Below are 18,208 nucleotides of genomic sequence, written 5' to 3' on the forward strand. Positions count from 1 at the left end.
GACAGTAATACACAGTGGAACCATCATCATGTTGTATATAACTGACAGTAATACACAGTGGAACCATCATCATGTTGTATATAACTGACAGTAATACACAGTGGAACCATCATCATGTTGTATATAACTGACAGTAATACACAGTGGAACCATCATCATGTTGTATATAACTGACAGTAATACACAGTGGAACCATCATCATGTTGTATATAACTGACAGTAATACACAGTGGAACCATCATCATGTTGTATATAACTGACAGTAATACACAGTGGAACCATCATCATGTTGTATATAACTGACAGTAATACACAGTGGAACCATCATCATGTTGTATATAACTGACAGTAATACACAGTGGAACCATCATCATGTTGTATATAACTGACAGTAATACACAGTGGAACCATCATCATGTTGTATATAACTGACAGTAATACACAGTGGAACCATCATCATGTTGTTGTATATAACTGACAGTAATACACAGTGGAACCATCATCATGTTGTATATAACTGACAGTAATACACAGTGGAACCATCATCATGTTGTATATAACTGACAGTAATACACAGTGGAACCATCATCATGTTGTTGTATATAACTGACAGTAATACACAGTGGAACCATCATCATGTTGTATATAACTGACAGTAATACACAGTGGAACCATCATCATGTTGTTGTATATAACTGACAGTAATACACAGTGGAACCATCATCATGTTGTATATAACTGACAGTAATACACAGTGGAACCATCATCATGTTGTATATAACTGACAGTAATACACAGTGGAACCATCATCATGTTGTATATAACTGACAGTAATACACAGTGGAACCATCATCATGTTGTTGTATATAACTGACAGTAATACACAGTGGAACCATCATCATGTTGTATATAACTGACAGTAATACACAGTGGAACCATCATCATGTTGTATATAACTGACAGTAATACACAGTGGAACCATCATCATGTTGTATATAACTGACAGTAATACACAGTGGAACCATCATCATGTTGTATATAACTGACAGTAATACACAGTGGAACCATCATCATGTTGTTGTATATAACTGACAGTAATACACAGTGGAACCATCATCATGTTGTATATAACTGACAGTAATACACAGTGGAACCATCATCATGTTGTATATAACTGACAGTAATACACAGTGGAACCATCATCATGTTGTATATAACTGACAGTAATACACAGTGGAACCATCATCATGTTGTATATAACTGACAGTAATACACAGTGGAACCATCATCATGTTGTATATAACTGACAGTAATACACAGTGGAACCATCATCATGTTGTATATAACTGACAGTAATACACAGTGGAACCATCATCATGTTGTATATAACTGACAGTAATACACAGTGGAACCATCATCATGTTGTATATAACTGACAGTAATACACAGTGGAACCATCATCATGTTGTATATAACTGACAGTAATACACAGTGGAACCATCATCATGTTGTATATAACTGACAGTAATACACAGTGGAACCATCATCATGTTGTTGTATATAACTGACAGTAATACACAGTGGAACCATCATCATGTTGTATATAACTGACAGTAATACACAGTGGAACCATCATCATGGTTGTATATAACTGACAGTAATACACAGTGGAACCATCATCATGTTGTATATAACTGACAGTAATACACAGTGGAACCATCATCATGTTGTATATAACTGACAGTAATACACAGTGGAACCATCATCATGTTGTATATAACTGACAGTAATACACAGTGGAACCATCATCATGTTGTATATAACTGACAGTAATACACAGTGGAACCATCATCATGTTGTATATAACTGACAGTAATACACAGTGGAACCATCATCATGTGTTGTATATAACTGACAGTAATACACAGTGGAACCATCATCATGTTGTATATAACTGACAGTAATACACAGTGGAACCATCATCATGTTGTATATAACTGACAGTAATACACAGTGGAACCATCATCATGTGTGTATATAACTGACAGTAATACACAGTGGAACCATCATCATGTTGTATATAACTGACAGTAATACACAGTGGAACCATCATCATGTTGTATATAACTGACAGTAATACACAGTGGAACCATCATCATGTTGTATATAACTGACAGTAATACACAGTGGAACCATCATCATGTTGTATATAACTGACAGTAATACACAGTGGAACCATCATCATGTTGTATATAACTGACAGTAATACACAGTGGAACCATCATCATGTTGTTGTATATAACTGACAGTAATACACAGTGGAACCATCATCATGTTGTATATAACTGACAGTAATACACAGTGGAACCATCATCATGTTGTATATAACTGACAGTAATACACAGTGGAACCATCATCATGTTGTATATAACTGACAGTAATACACAGTGGAACCATCATCATGTTGTTGTATATAACTGACAGTAATACACAGTGGAACCATCATCATGTTGTTGTATATAACTGACAGTAATACACAGTGGAACCATCATCATGTTGTATATAACTGACAGTAATACACAGTGGAACCATCATCATGTTGTATATAACTGACAGTAATACACAGTGGAACCATCATCATGTTGTATATAACTGACAGTAATACACAGTGGAACCATCATCATGTTGTTGTATATAACTGACAGTAATACACAGTGGAACCATCATCATGTTGTATATAACTGACAGTAATACACAGTGGAACCATCATCATGTTGTATATAACTGACAGTAATACACAGTGGAACCATCATCATGTTGTATATAACTGACAGTAATACACAGTGGAACCATCATCATGTTGTATATAACTGACAGTAATACACAGTGGAACCATCATCATGTTGTATATAACTGACAGTAATACACAGTGGAACCATCATCATGTTGTATATAACTGACAGTAATACACAGTGGAACCATCATCATGTTGTATATAACTGACAGTAATACACAGTGGAACCATCATCATGTTGTATATAACTGACAGTAATACACAGTGGAACCATCATCATGTTGTATATAACTGACAGTAATACACAGTGGAACCATCATCATGTTGTATATAACTGACAGTAATACACAGTGGAACCATCATCATGTTGTATATAACTGACAGTAATACACAGTGGAACCATCATCATGTTGTATATAACTGACAGTAATACACAGTGGAACCATCATCATGTTGTATATAACTGACAGTAATACACAGTGGAACCATCATCATGTTGTATATAACTGACAGTAATACACAGTGGAACCATCATCATGTTGTATATAACTGACAGTAATACACAGTGGAACCATCATCATGTTGTATATAACTGACAGTAATACACAGTGGAACCATCATCATGTTGTATATAACTGACAGTAATACACAGTGGAACCATCATCATGTTGTATATAACTGACAGTAATACACAGTGGAACCATCATCATGTTGTATATAACTGACAGTAATACACAGTGGAACCATCATCATGTTGTATATAACTGACAGTAATACACAGTGGAACCATCATCATGTTGTATATAACTGACAGTAATACACAGTGGAACCATCATCATGTTGTATATAACTGACAGTAATACACAGTGGAACCATCATCATGTTGTATATAACTGACAGTAATACACAGTGGAACCATCATCATGTGTGTATATAACTGACAGTAATACACAGTGGAACCATCATCATGTTGTATATAACTGACAGTAATACACAGTGGAACCATCATCATGTTGTATATAACTGACAGTAATACACAGTGGAACCATCATCATGTTGTATATAACTGACAGTAATACACAGTGGAACCATCATCATGTTGTATATAACTGACAGTAATACACAGTGGAACCATCATCATGTTGTATATAACTGACAGTAATACACAGTGGAACCATCATCATGTTGTATATAACTGACAGTAATACACAGTGGAACCATCATCATGTGTTGTATATAACTGACAGTAATACACAGTGGAACCATCATCATGTTGTATATAACTGACAGTAATACACAGTGGAACCATCATCATGTTGTATATAACTGACAGTAATACACAGTGGAACCATCATCATGTTGTATATAACTGACAGTAATACACAGTGGAACCATCATCATGTTGTATATAACTGACAGTAATACACAGTGGAACCATCATCATGTTGTATATAACTGACAGTAATACACAGTGGAACCATCATCATGTTGTATATAACTGACAGTAATACACAGTGGAACCATCATCATGTTGTATATAACTGACAGTAATACACAGTGGAACCATCATCATGTTGTATATAACTGACAGTAATACATAGTGGAACCATCATCATGTTGTATATAACTGACAGTAATACACAGTGGAACCATCATCATGTTGTATATAACTGACAGTAATACACAGTGGAACCATCATCATGTTGTGTATATAACTGACAGTAATACACAGTGGAACCATCATCATGTTGTTGTATATAACTGACAGTAATACACAGTGGAACCATCATCATGTTGTATATAACTGACAGTAATACACAGTGGAACCATCATCATGTTGTATATAACTGACAGTAATACACAGTGGAACCATCATCATGTTGTATATAACTGACAGTAATACACAGTGGAACCATCATCATGTTGTATATAACTGACAGTAATACACAGTGGAACCATCATCATGTTGTATATAACTGACAGTAATACACAGTGGAACCATCATCATGTTGTATATAACTGACAGTAATACACAGTGGAACCATCATCATGTTGTATATAACTGACAGTAATACACAGTGGAACCATCATCATGTTGTATATAACTGACAGTAATACACAGTGGAACCATCATCATGTTGTATATAACTGACAGTAATACACAGTGGAACCATCATCATGTTGTATATAACTGACAGTAATACACAGTGGAACCATCATCATGTTGTATATAACTGACAGTAATACACAGTGGAACCATCATCATGTTGTATATAACTGACAGTAATACACAGTGGAACCATCATCATGTTGTATATAACTGACAGTAATACACAGTGGAACCATCATCATGTTGTATATAACTGACAGTAATACACAGTGGAACCATCATCATGTTGTATATAACTGACAGTAATACACAGTGGAACCATCATCATGTTGTATATAACTGACAGTAATACACAGTGGAACCATCATCATGTTGTTGTATATAACTGACAGTAATACACAGTGGAACCATCATCATGTTGTATATAACTGACAGTAATACACAGTGGAACCATCATCATGTTGTATATAACTGACAGTAATACACAGTGGAACCATCATCATGTTGTATATAACTGACAGTAATACACAGTGGAACCATCATCATGTTGTATATAACTGACAGTAATACACAGTGGAACCATCATCATGTTGTATATAACTGACAGTAATACACAGTGGAACCATCATCATGTTGTATATAACTGACAGTAATACACAGTGGAACCATCATCATGTTGTATATAACTGACAGTAATACACAGTGGAACCATCATCATGTTGTATATAACTGACAGTAATACATAGTGGAACCATCATCATGGTTGTATATAACTGACAGTAATACACAGTGGAACCATCATCATGTTGTATATAACTGACAGTAATACACAGTGGAACCATCATCATGTTGTATATAACTGACAGTAATACACAGTGGAACCATCATCATGTTGTATATAACTGACAGTAATACACAGTGGAACCATCATCATGTTGTATATAACTGACAGTAATACACAGTGGAACCATCATCATGTTGTATATAACTGACAGTAATACACAGTGGAACCATCATCATGTTGTTGTATATAACTGACAGTAATACACAGTGGAACCATCATCATGTTGTATATAACTGACAGTAATACACAGTGGAACCATCATCATGTTGTATATAACTGACAGTAATACACAGTGGAACCATCATCATGTTGTATATAACTGACAGTAATACACAGTGGAACCATCATCATGTTGTATATAACTGACAGTAATACACAGTGGAACCATCATCATGTTGTATATAACTGACAGTAATACACAGTGGAACCATCATCATGTTGTATATAACTGACAGTAATACACAGTGGAACCATCATCATGTTGTATATAACTGACAGTAATACACAGTGGAACCATCATCATGTTGTATATAACTGACAGTAATACACAGTGGAACCATCATCATGTTGTATATAACTGACAGTAATACACAGTGGAACCATCATCATGTTGTATATAACTGACAGTAATACACAGTGGAACCATCATCATGTTGTATATAACTGACAGTAATACACAGTGGAACCATCATCATGTTGTATATAACTGACAGTAATACACAGTGGAACCATCATCATGTTGTATATAACTGACAGTAATACACAGTGGAACCATCATCATGTTGTATATAACTGACAGTAATACACAGTGGAACCATCATCATGTTGTATATAACTGACAGTAATACACAGTGGAACCATCATCATGTTGTTGTATATAACTGACAGTAATACACAGTGGAACCATCATCATGTTGTATATAACTGACAGTAATACACAGTGGAACCATCATCATGTTGTATATAACTGACAGTAATACACAGTGGAACCATCATCATGTTGTTGTATATAACTGACAGTAATACACAGTGGAACCATCATCATGTTGTATATAACTGACAGTAATACATAGTGGAACCATCATCATGTTGTATATAACTGACAGTAATACACAGTGGAACCATCATCATGTTGTATATAACTGACAGTAATACATAGTGGAACCATCATCATGTTGTATATAACTGACAGTAATACACAGTGGAACCATCATCATGTTGTTGTATATAACTGACAGTAATACACAGTGGAACCATCATCATGTTGTATATAACTGACAGTAATACACAGTGGAACCATCATCATGTTGTATATAACTGACAGTAAAACACAGTGGAACCATCATCATGTTGTTGTATATATCTACAAATTGTATTTCATGCCAATAAAAGCAATCTGAATTTGAAAGAAACAGAGAGCGAGAGAGATGAGAGAGTTGAGAGAGCATGGAGAAGGAGAGAGCGGAACAGAGAGAGGTTGAGAGGTCTGTTATCATCAGGCTGTAAAATAATCTTCTGCTTCCCCTGGAAACAACTCTACTCTCCTCTCCCTGCCTCAGCACAGCCCTACTCTACTCTACTCTCCCTGCCTCAGCACAGCCCTACTCTACTCTCCCTGCCTCAGCTCTACTCTACTCTACTCTCCCTGCCTCAGCACAGCCCTACTCTCCTCTCCCTGCCTCAGCACAGCCCTACTCTACTCTACTCTCCCTGCCTCAGCTCTACTCTACTCTCCCTGCCTCAGCACAGCCCTACTCTACTCTACTCTCCCTGCCTCAGCTCTACTCTACTCTACTCTCCCTGCCTCAGCACAGCCCTACTCTACTCTACTCTCCCTGCCTCAGCTCTGCTCTACTCTACTCTCCCTGCCTCAGCACAGCCCTACTCTACTCTACTCTCCCTGCCTCAGCTCTGCTCTACTCTACTCTCCCTGCCTCAGCACAGCCCTACTCTCCTCTCCCTGCCTCAGCACAGCCCTACTCTACTCTACTCTCCCTGCCTCAGCACAGCCCTACTCTACTCTACTCTCCCTGCCTCAGCTCTACTCTACTCTACTCTCCCTGCCTCAGCACAGCCCTACTCTACTCTACTCTCCCTGCCTCAGCTCTGCTCTACTCTACTCTCCCTGCCTCAGCACAGCTCTACTCTACTCTCCCTGCCTCAGCACAGCCCTACTCTACTCTCCCTGCCTCAGCTCTACTCTACTCTACTCTCCCTGCCTCAGCACAGCCCTACTCTACTCTACTCTCCCTGCCTCAGCTCTACTCTACTCTACTCTCCCTGCCTCAGCACAGCTCTACTCTACTCTCCCTGCCTCAGCACAGCCCTACTCTACTCTACTCTCCCTGCCTCAGCTCTACTCTACTCTACTCTCCCTGCCTCAGCACAGCCCTACTCTACTCTACTCTCCCTGCCTCAGTTCTGCTCTACTCTACTCTCCCTGCCTCAGCACAGCCCTACTCTACTCTACTCTCCCTGCCTCAGCTCTGCTCTACTCTACTCTCCCTGCCTCAGCACAGCCCTACTCTACTCTCCCTGCCTCAGCTCTGCTCTACTCTACTCTCCCTGCCTCAGCTCTACTCTACTCTCCCTGCCTCAGCTCTACTCTCCTCTCCCTGCCTCAGCTCTACTCTCCTCTCCCTGCCTCAGCTCTACTCTCCTCTCCCTGCCTCAGCTCTACTCTCCTCTCCCTGCCTCAGCACAACTCTACTCTACTCTCCCTGCCTCAGCACAGCTCTACTCTACTCTCCCTGCCTCAGCTCTACTCTACTCTCCCTGCATCAGCTCTACTCTCCTCTCCCTGCCTCAGCTCTACTCTCCTCTCCCTGCCTCAGCACAACTCTACTCTACTCTCCCTGCCTCAGCACAGCTCTACTCTACTCTCCCTGCCTCAGCACAACTCTACTCTACTTTCCCTGCCTCAGCACAACTCTACTCTACTCTCCCTGCCTCAGCTCTACTCTACTCTACTCTCCCTGCCTCAGCTCTACTCTCCTCTCCCTGCCTCAGCTCTACTCTACTCTCCCTGCCTCAGCACAGCCCTACTCTACTCTACTCTCCCTGCCTCAGCACAGCTCTACTCTACTCTCCCTGCCTCAGCTCTACTCTACTCTACCTGCATCAGCTCTACTCTACTCTCCCTGCCTCAGCACAATTCTACTCTACTCTCCCTGCCTCAGCACAGCTCTACTCTACTCTCCCTGCCTCAGCACAACTCTACTCTACTCTCCCTGCCTCAGCTCTACTCTACTCTACCTGCATCAGCTCTACTCTACTCTCCCTGCCTCAGCAAAACTCTACTCTACTCTCCCTGCCTCGGCACAACTTTACTCTACTCCTCTCTACTCTACTCTACTCTCCCTGCCTCAGCAAAACTCTACTCTACTCCTCTCTACTCTACTCTCCCTGCCTCAGCACAACTCTACTCTACTCTCCCTGCCTCAGCTCTACTCTACTCTCCCTGCCTCAGCTCTACTCTACTCTACTCTCCCTGCCTCAGCTCTACTCTACTCTACTCTCCCTGCCTCAGCACTACTCTACTCTACTCTCCCTTTCTCAGCTCTACTCTACTCTCCCTGCCTCAGCACAATTCTACTCTACTCTCCCTGCCTCAGCACAGCTCTACTCTACTCTCCCTGCCTCAGCACAACTCTACTCTACTCTCCCTGCCTCAGCTCTACTCTACTCTACCTGCATCAGCTCTACTCTACTCTCCCTGCCTCAGCAAAACTCTACTCTACTCTCCCTGCCTCGGCACAACTTTACTCTACTCCTCTCTACTCTACTCTACTCTCCCTGCCTCAGCAAAACTCTACTCTACTCCTCTCTACTCTACTCTCCCTGCCTCAGCACAACTCTACTCTACTCTCCCTGCCTCAGCTCTACTCTACTCTCCCTGCCTCAGCTCTACTCTACTCTACTCTCCCTGCCTCAGCTCTACTCTACTCTACTCTCCCTGCCTCAGCACTACTCTACTCTACTCTCCCTTTCTCAGCTCTACTCTACTCTCCCTGCCTCAGCACAACTCTACTCTACTCTCCCTGCCTCAGCTCTACTCTACTCTCCCTGCCTCAGCTCTACTCTACTCTACTCTCCCTGCCTCAGCTCTACTCTACTCTACTCTCCCTGCCTCAGCACTACTCTACTCTACTCTCCCTTTCTCAGCTCTACTCTACTCTCCCTGCCTCAGCACAACACAGCTCTACTCTACTCTACTCTACTCTCCCTGCATCAGCACAACTCTGCTTGGCTCAATTCTGCTCTACTCTACTCTACTCTACTCTGCTCTACTCTACTCTACTCTGCCTGCATCAGCACAACTCTGCTTGGCTCAATTCTGCTCTACTCTACTCTGCTCTACTCTACTCTACTCTGTTTTGCTTTGTTCTGGTCTGTTCAGTTCTACTTTGTCAGAGGCAGAATGACTTCCAGATGGAACGTGTTTGCGAGAGAGAGAGAGAGAGAGAGAGAGAGAGAGAGAGAGAGAGAGAGAGAGAGAGAGAGAGAGAGAGAGAGAGAGAGAGAGAGAGAGAGAGAGAGAGAGAGAGAGAGAGAGAGAGAGAGAGAGAGAGAGAGAGAGAGAGAGAGAGAGAGAGAGAGAGAGAGAAGAGAGAGAGAAGAGAGAGAGAAGAGAGAGAGAAGAGAGAGAGAAGAGAGAGAGAAGAGAGATAGAAGAGAGATAGAAGAGAGATAGAAGAGAGATAGAAGAGAGATAGAAGAGAGATAGAAGAGAGAGAAAGAGAGAAGAGAGAGCAAACAGACTAACAACATTGGACACTTTATCGAACACGAAGTCTTCACTATCTCATCCTGGAATATCCAAGGCGAGAGAGAAAGAGTGAGTGAAGAGAGAGAGACAGAGAGAGAGACAGAGAGAGAGAGAGAGAGAGAGAGAGAGAGAGAGAGAGAGAGAGAGAGAGAGAGAGAGAGAGAGAGAGAGATACACAAACAGAGAGAGAGAGAGAGATACACAAACAGAGAGAGAGAGAGGGCTGTTATCAACAGGCTGTAATAATGAAGCTTCTGCTTACCCTGGCTGCTGCCTGGCTCAAATCTACTCTGCTCCATTCTGCTCTGCCTGGCTCAGCTCTACTCTATTCTACTCTTCTCTGCCTGGCTCAGCTCTGCTCTACTCTGATTGGCTCAGCTCTACTCTACTCTGATTGGCTCAGCTCTACTCTACTCTGATTGGCTCTGCTCTACTCTGCTCTGATTGGCTCAGCTCTACTCTACTCTGATTGGCTCTGCTCTACTCTGCTCTGCCTGGCTCACTCTACTCTACTCTGATTGGCTCAGCTCTACTCTACTCTTATTGGCTCTGCTCTACTCTACTCTGCCTGGCTCAGCTCTGCTCTACTCTGATTGGCTCACCTCTACTCTACTCTGATTGGCTCAGCTCTAATCTTCCTTAATTGGCTCAGCTCTAATCTTCCTTAATTGGCTCAGCTCTACTCTACTCTGATTGGCTCAGCTCTACTACACTCTGCTTGGCTCAGCTCTACTCTACTCTGATTGGCTCAGCTCTACTCTACTCTGATTGGCTCAGCTCTACTCTACTCTGATTGGCTCAGCTCTACTCTACTCTGATTGGCTCAGCTCTACTCTACTCTGATTGGCTCAGCTCTACTCTACTCTGATTGGCTCAGCTCTACTCTACTCTGATTGGCTCAGCTCTACTCTACTCTGATTGGCTCTGCTCTACTCTGCTCTGATTGGCTCAGCTCTACTCTACTCTGATTGGCTCTGCTCTACTCTACTCTGATTGGCTCAGCTCTACTCTACTCTGATTGGCTCAGCTCTACTCTACTCTGATTGGCTCTGCTCTACTCTACTCTGCCTGGCTCACCTCTACTCTGATTGGCTCAGCTCTACTCTACTCTTATTGGCTCAGCTCTACTCTTCCTTAATTGGCTCAGCTCTACTCTACTCTGATTGGCTCAGCTGTACTCTACTCTGATTGGCTCAGCTCTACTCTACTCTGATTGGCTCAGCTCTACTCTACTCTGATTGGCTCAGCTCTACTCTACTCTGATTGGCTCAACTCTACTCTACTCTGATTGGCTCAGCTCTACTCTACCTTAATTGGCTCAGCTCTACTCTACTCTGATTGGCTCAGCTCTACTCAACTCTGATTGGCTCAGCTCTACTCCACTCTGATTGGCTCAGCTCTACTCTACTCTGATTGGCTCAGCTCTACTCTACTCTGATTGGCTCAGCTCTACTCTACTCTGATTGGCGCAGCTCTACTCTACTCTGATTGGCTCAGCTCTACTCTACTCTGATTGGCTCAGCTCTACTCTATTCTGATTGGCTCAGCTCTACTCGGCTGGCGGAATGACTTCCATATGGTGGGGAAAGTTTCTTGTGTTACTGCAGGGTAACCTGCGTGAGTTTAGAGAGAAAGAGTACAGATGATGTACTCAGTGAGCGTATCCTCTCCTGGCCCTAAACAGAGAGTACACAAACAGAATACCTTTGACTATGTACAGACTCAGTGAGCATAGCCTCTCCTGGCCCTAAACAGCGAGTATATACCTGTACCTAAACAGAATACCTTTGACTATGTACAGACTCAGGGAGCGTAGCCTCTCCTGGCCCTAAACAGAGAGTATATACCTGTACCTATACCTAAACAGAATACCTTTGACTATGTACAGACTCAGTGAGCATAGCCTCTCCTGGCCCTAAACAGAGAGTATATACCTGTACCTAAACAGAATACCTTTGACTATGTACAGACTCAGTGAGCATAGCCTCTCCTGGCCCTAAACAGAGAGTATATACCTGTACCTAAACAGAATACCTTTGACTATGTACAGACTCAGTGAGCATAGCCTCTCCTGGCCCTAAACAGCGAGTATATACCTGTACCTAAACAGAATACCTTTGACTATGTACAGACTCAGTGAGCGTAGCCTCTCCTGGCCCTAAACAGAGAGTATATACCTGTACCTAAACAGAATACCTTTGACTATGTACAGACTCAGTGAGCATAGCCTCTCCTGGCCCTAAACAGCGAGTATATACCTGTACCTAAACAGAATACCTTTGACTATGTACAGACTCAGTGAGCGTAGCCTCTCCTGGCCCTAAACAGAGAGTATATACCTGTACCTATACCTAAACAGAATACCTTTGACTATGTACAGACTCAGTGAGCATAGCCTTGCTATTGAGAAAGGCCGCCGTAGGCAGACATGGCTCTCAAGAGAAGACAGGCTATGTGCACACTGCCCACAAAATGAGGTGGAAACTGAGCTGCACTTCCTAACCTCCTGCCCAATGTATGACCATATTAGAGACACATATTTCCCTCAGATCACACAGATCCACAAAGAATTCGAAAACAAATCCAATTTTGATAAACTCCCATATCTACTGGGTGGAATACCACAGTGTGACATCACAGCAGCAAGATGTGTGACCTGTTGCCACAAGAAAAGGGCAACCAGTGAAGAACAAACACCATTGTAAATACAACCCATATTTGTTTATTTTCCCACTTTTGTACCTATTTGCACATAATATGACATTTGAAATGCCTTTATTCTTCTGGAACATCTGTGAGTGTATTATTTAATGTTCATTTTTATTGTTTATTCCACTTGTGTTTATTATCTTCTTCATGTGCTTTGGCAACGTTAACATATGTGTCCCATGCCAATAAAGCCCCTTGAATTGAAATATAATTTTAGAGGGCCAGAGAGAGATGAGAGCGTCAGTGTGAAACAGAGAGTTGTGTGCACGTCACCTACAGAGGCACAGTTCAGTAGTTGCTCTAATTGAGTGGGGCAATAAAAAATAACCCAGGTGACTTTTTGTCTATAACTCACTATTCTAGTCTATTATACACTTCTACTTGACCTCTTCGACATGTTTTGGGACACAGACGCCTCAGCCTGCTGAAGCTGCTTGCTCAGTCAGCCTGTCACACATCCTCCTCCTCCTCCTCCCACCGCTGGGAGCCCGCCCACACCGACTCCCTCCACCTGGGTCCCGGAGCGCCGCCGACCGACCCCAACTGCAGGAGGAAGCATCACTATTCTATTCCTCGTTCTAACGGCAACCGACACACAACCGGTAGGCGCGCCAGATGTGCAAGTCCGAATGTGTGGTTATTCATCTCCTCTCTAACCTAGACTAGCCTATATCTATAAGATTAAATTCATTTAATTTCAACAGTCCTTTTGGAAGATAAAAAGGCTTTTCAGCGACGGAAAAGCAGAACAGCTTATTTTGATAGCGTCGCATCACGTCCGTGTTTTCTCTCTAGCTCGACTCGAACGTCTGGAACATCAGTTCCGTTCCATTCAGAATGTTTTCTGCTGAATGAAGAATCGTTGCCACCCTGCTGTGCTGCTCATGTGTTCTGGGTATCTGACGGACCGTTCGGACTTCTTGAGCCGTTCTTCTTATTGACCGAACTGATAAACATTCGTCATTTTAACATTGATTGGAGTGGACTGGAGTCAGAGACTGACTGGAAATACATTTTTTTGCCCTCACACCATCGTAACGCATGGTGGGAATTTTGCATCTTTTCAGTGTAAGTGGCATTTACTTATTCACGCGTTATTCACTCTCTTCTTTGCTTGTCTTTTATGTTGCTGTGTATATTTGGTTGATATCGGCTAGATCATCTGGTGAGACTTGCTGTAGCCCTGTTGCGTCGTAGCCGTGGTGAAATGTATCGGATACAACAAAGGTGCTTGCTGAAGTGGGCAATGGCTCTTTTATGGAAATGCTTCGTCAAAAATAATGTCAAAATATGAATATGAATTGAAATAATCTATGATCTAGACTATGTAATTGCGGTTTATATTCATGCGCAACCGGATATGATATTATTGGAAATAAATGCGCGTAAAATAAAGGGAATCTCTGGTGAAACAGACCCGTAATAATATAACATGGATTTTAATCAGCAGGCTTATTATGTTCTAGTTGTCATTTTTCATGTTCATTAGACATAAGAGAAAACCCCGGTGAAAGAATTGACTATGTATGCAACGTGGTTCTTTCCGCGCGTAATGCTTTCATACAAAGATGATTTGGGCAGGCAGGTCACCCGTGATAAGTCAGTATTGGACATCCATCCATGTCTTAGGACATCGGGAGATGACGTGAAAATCGGCCACTAGGGGCAACAGTCACCTTCAAGTGTATTTCTGTTTTGCGTGTATGGCACATGGTCATGTGCGTCTGCTTCTGGCTCCGATGGTTTAATGTTCAATCCAGCAGGATAGGAAGTTGTTTTTGTTATTTTGGTTTTAAGCCGATCCCGAACCTTAACCAGAACCTTAAAAATTCGGAATGATTCGGGGTGATGGGGTCTAGTATGCTGGGGTGATGGGGTCTAGTGTGCTGGGGTGATGGGGTCTAGTATGCTGGGGTGATGGGGTCTAGTGTGCTGGGGTGATGGGGTCTAGTGTGCTGGGGTGATGGGGTCTAGTGTGCTGGGGTGATGCGGTCTAGTATACTGGGGTGATGCGGTCTAGTATGCTGGGGTGATGGGGTCTAGTATACTGGGGTGATGCGGTCTAGTATACTGGGGTGATGCGGTCTAATATACTGGGGTGATGGGGTCTAGTATGCTGGGGTGATGGGGTCTAGTATACTGGGGTGATGCGGTCTAGTATACTGGGGTGATGCGGTCTAGTATGCTGGGGTGATGCGGTCTAGTATACTGGGGTGATGCGGTCTAGTATGCTGGGGTGATGGGGTCTAGTATACTGGGGTGATGCGGTCTAGTGTGCGTGGGTGATGGGGTCTAGTGTGCGTGGGTGATGGGGTCTAGTGTGCTGGGGTGATGGGGTCTAGTATGCTGGGGTGATGGGGTCTAGTATGCTGGGGTGATGGGGTCTAGTGTGCTGGGGTGATGGGGTCTAGTGTGCTGGGGTGATGGGGTCTAGTGTGCTGGGGTGATGGGGTCTAGCGTGCTGGGGTGATGGGGTCTAGTATGCTGGGGTGATGGGGTCTAGTATGCTGGGGTGATGGGGTCTAGTATGCTGGGGTGATGTTGTCTAGTGTGCTGGGGTGATGGGGTCTAGTATGCTGGGGTGATGGGGTCTAGTATGCTGGGGTGATGGGGTCTAGTGTGCTGGGTGATGGGGTCTAGTGTGCTGGGGTGATGGGGTCTAGTGTGCTGGGGTGATGGGGTCTAGTGTGCTGGGGTGATGGGGTCTAGTATGCTGGGGTGATGGGGTCTAGTATACTGGGGTGATGCGGTCTAGTGTGCGTGGGTGATGGGGTCTAGTGTGCGTGGGTGATGGGGTCTAGTGTGCGTGGGTGATGGGGTCTAGTGTGCTGGGGTGATGGGGTCTAGTATACTGGGGTGATGGGGTCTAGTGTGCGTGGGTGATGGGGTCTAGTGTGCTGGGGTGATGGGGTCTAGTCTGCTGGGGTGATGGGGTCTAGTATGCTGGGGTGATGGGGTCTAGTATGCTGGGGTGATGGGGTCTAGTATGCTGGGGTGATGGGGTCTATGCTGCTGGGGTGATGGGGTCTAGTATGCTGGGGTGATGGGGTCTAGTATGCTGGGGTGATGGGGTCTAGTCTGCTGGGGTGATGGGGTCTAGGCTGCTGGGGTGATGGGGTGATGGGGTCTAGTATGCTGGGGTGATGGGGTCTAGGCTGCTGGGGTGATGGGGTCTAGTATACTGGGGTGATGGGGTCTAGTCTGCTGGGTGATGAGGTCTAGTCTGCTGGGGGATGGGGTCTAGTATATGCCGTTGAATATCAATATACATATCAGCATGTAGTTTAATATACTATTGCATATCAATATACATACCAGTATGTAGTATATATAAATGAATAATAATATACATATCAGTATGTAGAATATAAAAATGAATAATTAAATAATAATATTCATATCAGTATGTAGTATATCAAAATTTATAATTTAATAATAATATACATGTCAGTATGAAAGAATGCTTTAATGTTCATGCCTGGCCAGCCTGTCTGCTCTCCCAACACACACACACACACACACACACACACACACACCAATCTGTCACATCCAATGTCACCCCTTCAACCTGAGGTAGGCCTCTACGTCAGCTGACTATCCCCTGGAGTCTAGAGTCCCTGAACCCGGCTCATTCAAGGGTCTTAGCAACACACTGTGCTGTCTGTGTTTCTGCTCTTCATAGTTTTGGTCGCTCTTCTTTTAAAGGTTGACATCTGTGGGACTTTGCATGTCATTAGGACACCACCTGGCCAAACCCCAACCAAGGACCAGTCACATCTCCTCAATCCATCCTAATGTTTTTACTATCCACCCACTGAGACTTTGTCAGTGCCCACAAATCCTCACGTGAACCCCCCCCCCCAAAAAATCCAAGTTGAAGTTGAAATGGGATTTCTTTTAGGGGGCAGTGGTTGTATTGGTAGTGGTGGGGTAGCCTAGTGTTTAGGCAACAGCTTAACATTGAAATGAAAAGGGTTGGTTTTTATTTTTTACTCCTGGCTACGGGAACTTGGTCTCCGTGGCAGTCAGCATGTCTTCTGTGCTGAGAAAGAAAAAGAGCAGACACTGGAATGGCTGCTGGGTGATGAGGTCTAGTTTGCTGGTGTGATGGGGTCTAGTCTGCTGGGGTGATGGGGTCTAGGCTGCTGGGGTGATGGGGTCTAGGCTGCTGGGGTGATGGGGTCTAGTCTGCTGGGGTGATGGGGTCTAGTCTGCTGGGGTGATGGGGTCTAGTCTGCTGGGGTGATGGGGTCTAGTCTGCTGGGGTGATGGGGTCTAGTCTGCTGGGGTGATGGGGTCTAGTCTGCTGGGGTGATGCGGTCTAGTATACTGGGGTGATGAGGTCTAGTCTGCTGGGGTGATGGGGTCTAGTCTGCTGGGGTGATGGGGTCTAGTCTGCTGTGGTGATGGAGTCTAGTCTGCTGGGGTGATGGGGTCTAGTCTGCTGGGGTGATGGGGTCTAGTCTGATGGGGTGATGGGGTCTAGCCTGCTGGGGGTGACGTGGTCTATGCTGCTGGGGTGATGGGGTGATGGTGTCTAGTCTGCTGGGGTGATGTGGTCTAGCCTGCTGGGGTGATGGGGTCTAGCCTGCTGGGGGTGATGGGGTCTAGCCTGCTGGGGGTGATGGAGTCTAGTCTGCTGTGGTGATGGAGTCTAGTCTGCTGGGGTGATGTGGTCTACGCTGCTGGGTGATGGGGTCTAGTCTGCTGTAGTGATGGGGTCTAGCCTGCTGGAGGTGACGTGGTGTAGGCTGTTGGGGTGATGGGGTCTAGTCTGCTGGGGTGATGGGGTCTAGCCTGCTGGGGGTGATGGGGTCTAGGCTGCTGGGGTGATGATGTCTAGGCTGCTGGGGTGATGGTGTCTAGGCTGCTGGGGTGATAGGGTCTAGCCTGCTGGGGGTGATGGGGTCTAGCCTGCTGGGGTGATGGGGTCTAGCCTGCTGGGGTGATGGGGTCTAGCCTGCTGGGGTGATGGGGTCTAGC

At 44.0% G+C, this 18,208-nt stretch overlaps 1 protein-coding gene across 1 annotated transcript in view; it reads left to right on the plus strand.

Annotated features, from left to right (window-relative positions):
* The first annotated feature begins 13,736 nt into the window (after positions 1–13,736).
* The window catches only part of runx1t1 (RUNX1 partner transcriptional co-repressor 1), a 215,147-nt gene continuing 210,675 nt past the window's right edge, over positions 13,737–18,208 (plus strand). Inside the window, exon 1 of the mRNA XM_055893226.1 lies at positions 13,737–14,293. The gene's annotated coding sequence lies outside the window, so the exon portion shown is untranslated. The remainder of the gene's footprint in view (positions 14,294–18,208) is intronic.

The sequence above is a fragment of the Salvelinus fontinalis genome, chromosome 32, assembly GCF_029448725.1.
Source record: "Salvelinus fontinalis isolate EN_2023a chromosome 32, ASM2944872v1, whole genome shotgun sequence".
In the NCBI taxonomy this organism is placed as follows: Eukaryota; Metazoa; Chordata; class Actinopteri; order Salmoniformes; family Salmonidae; genus Salvelinus; species Salvelinus fontinalis.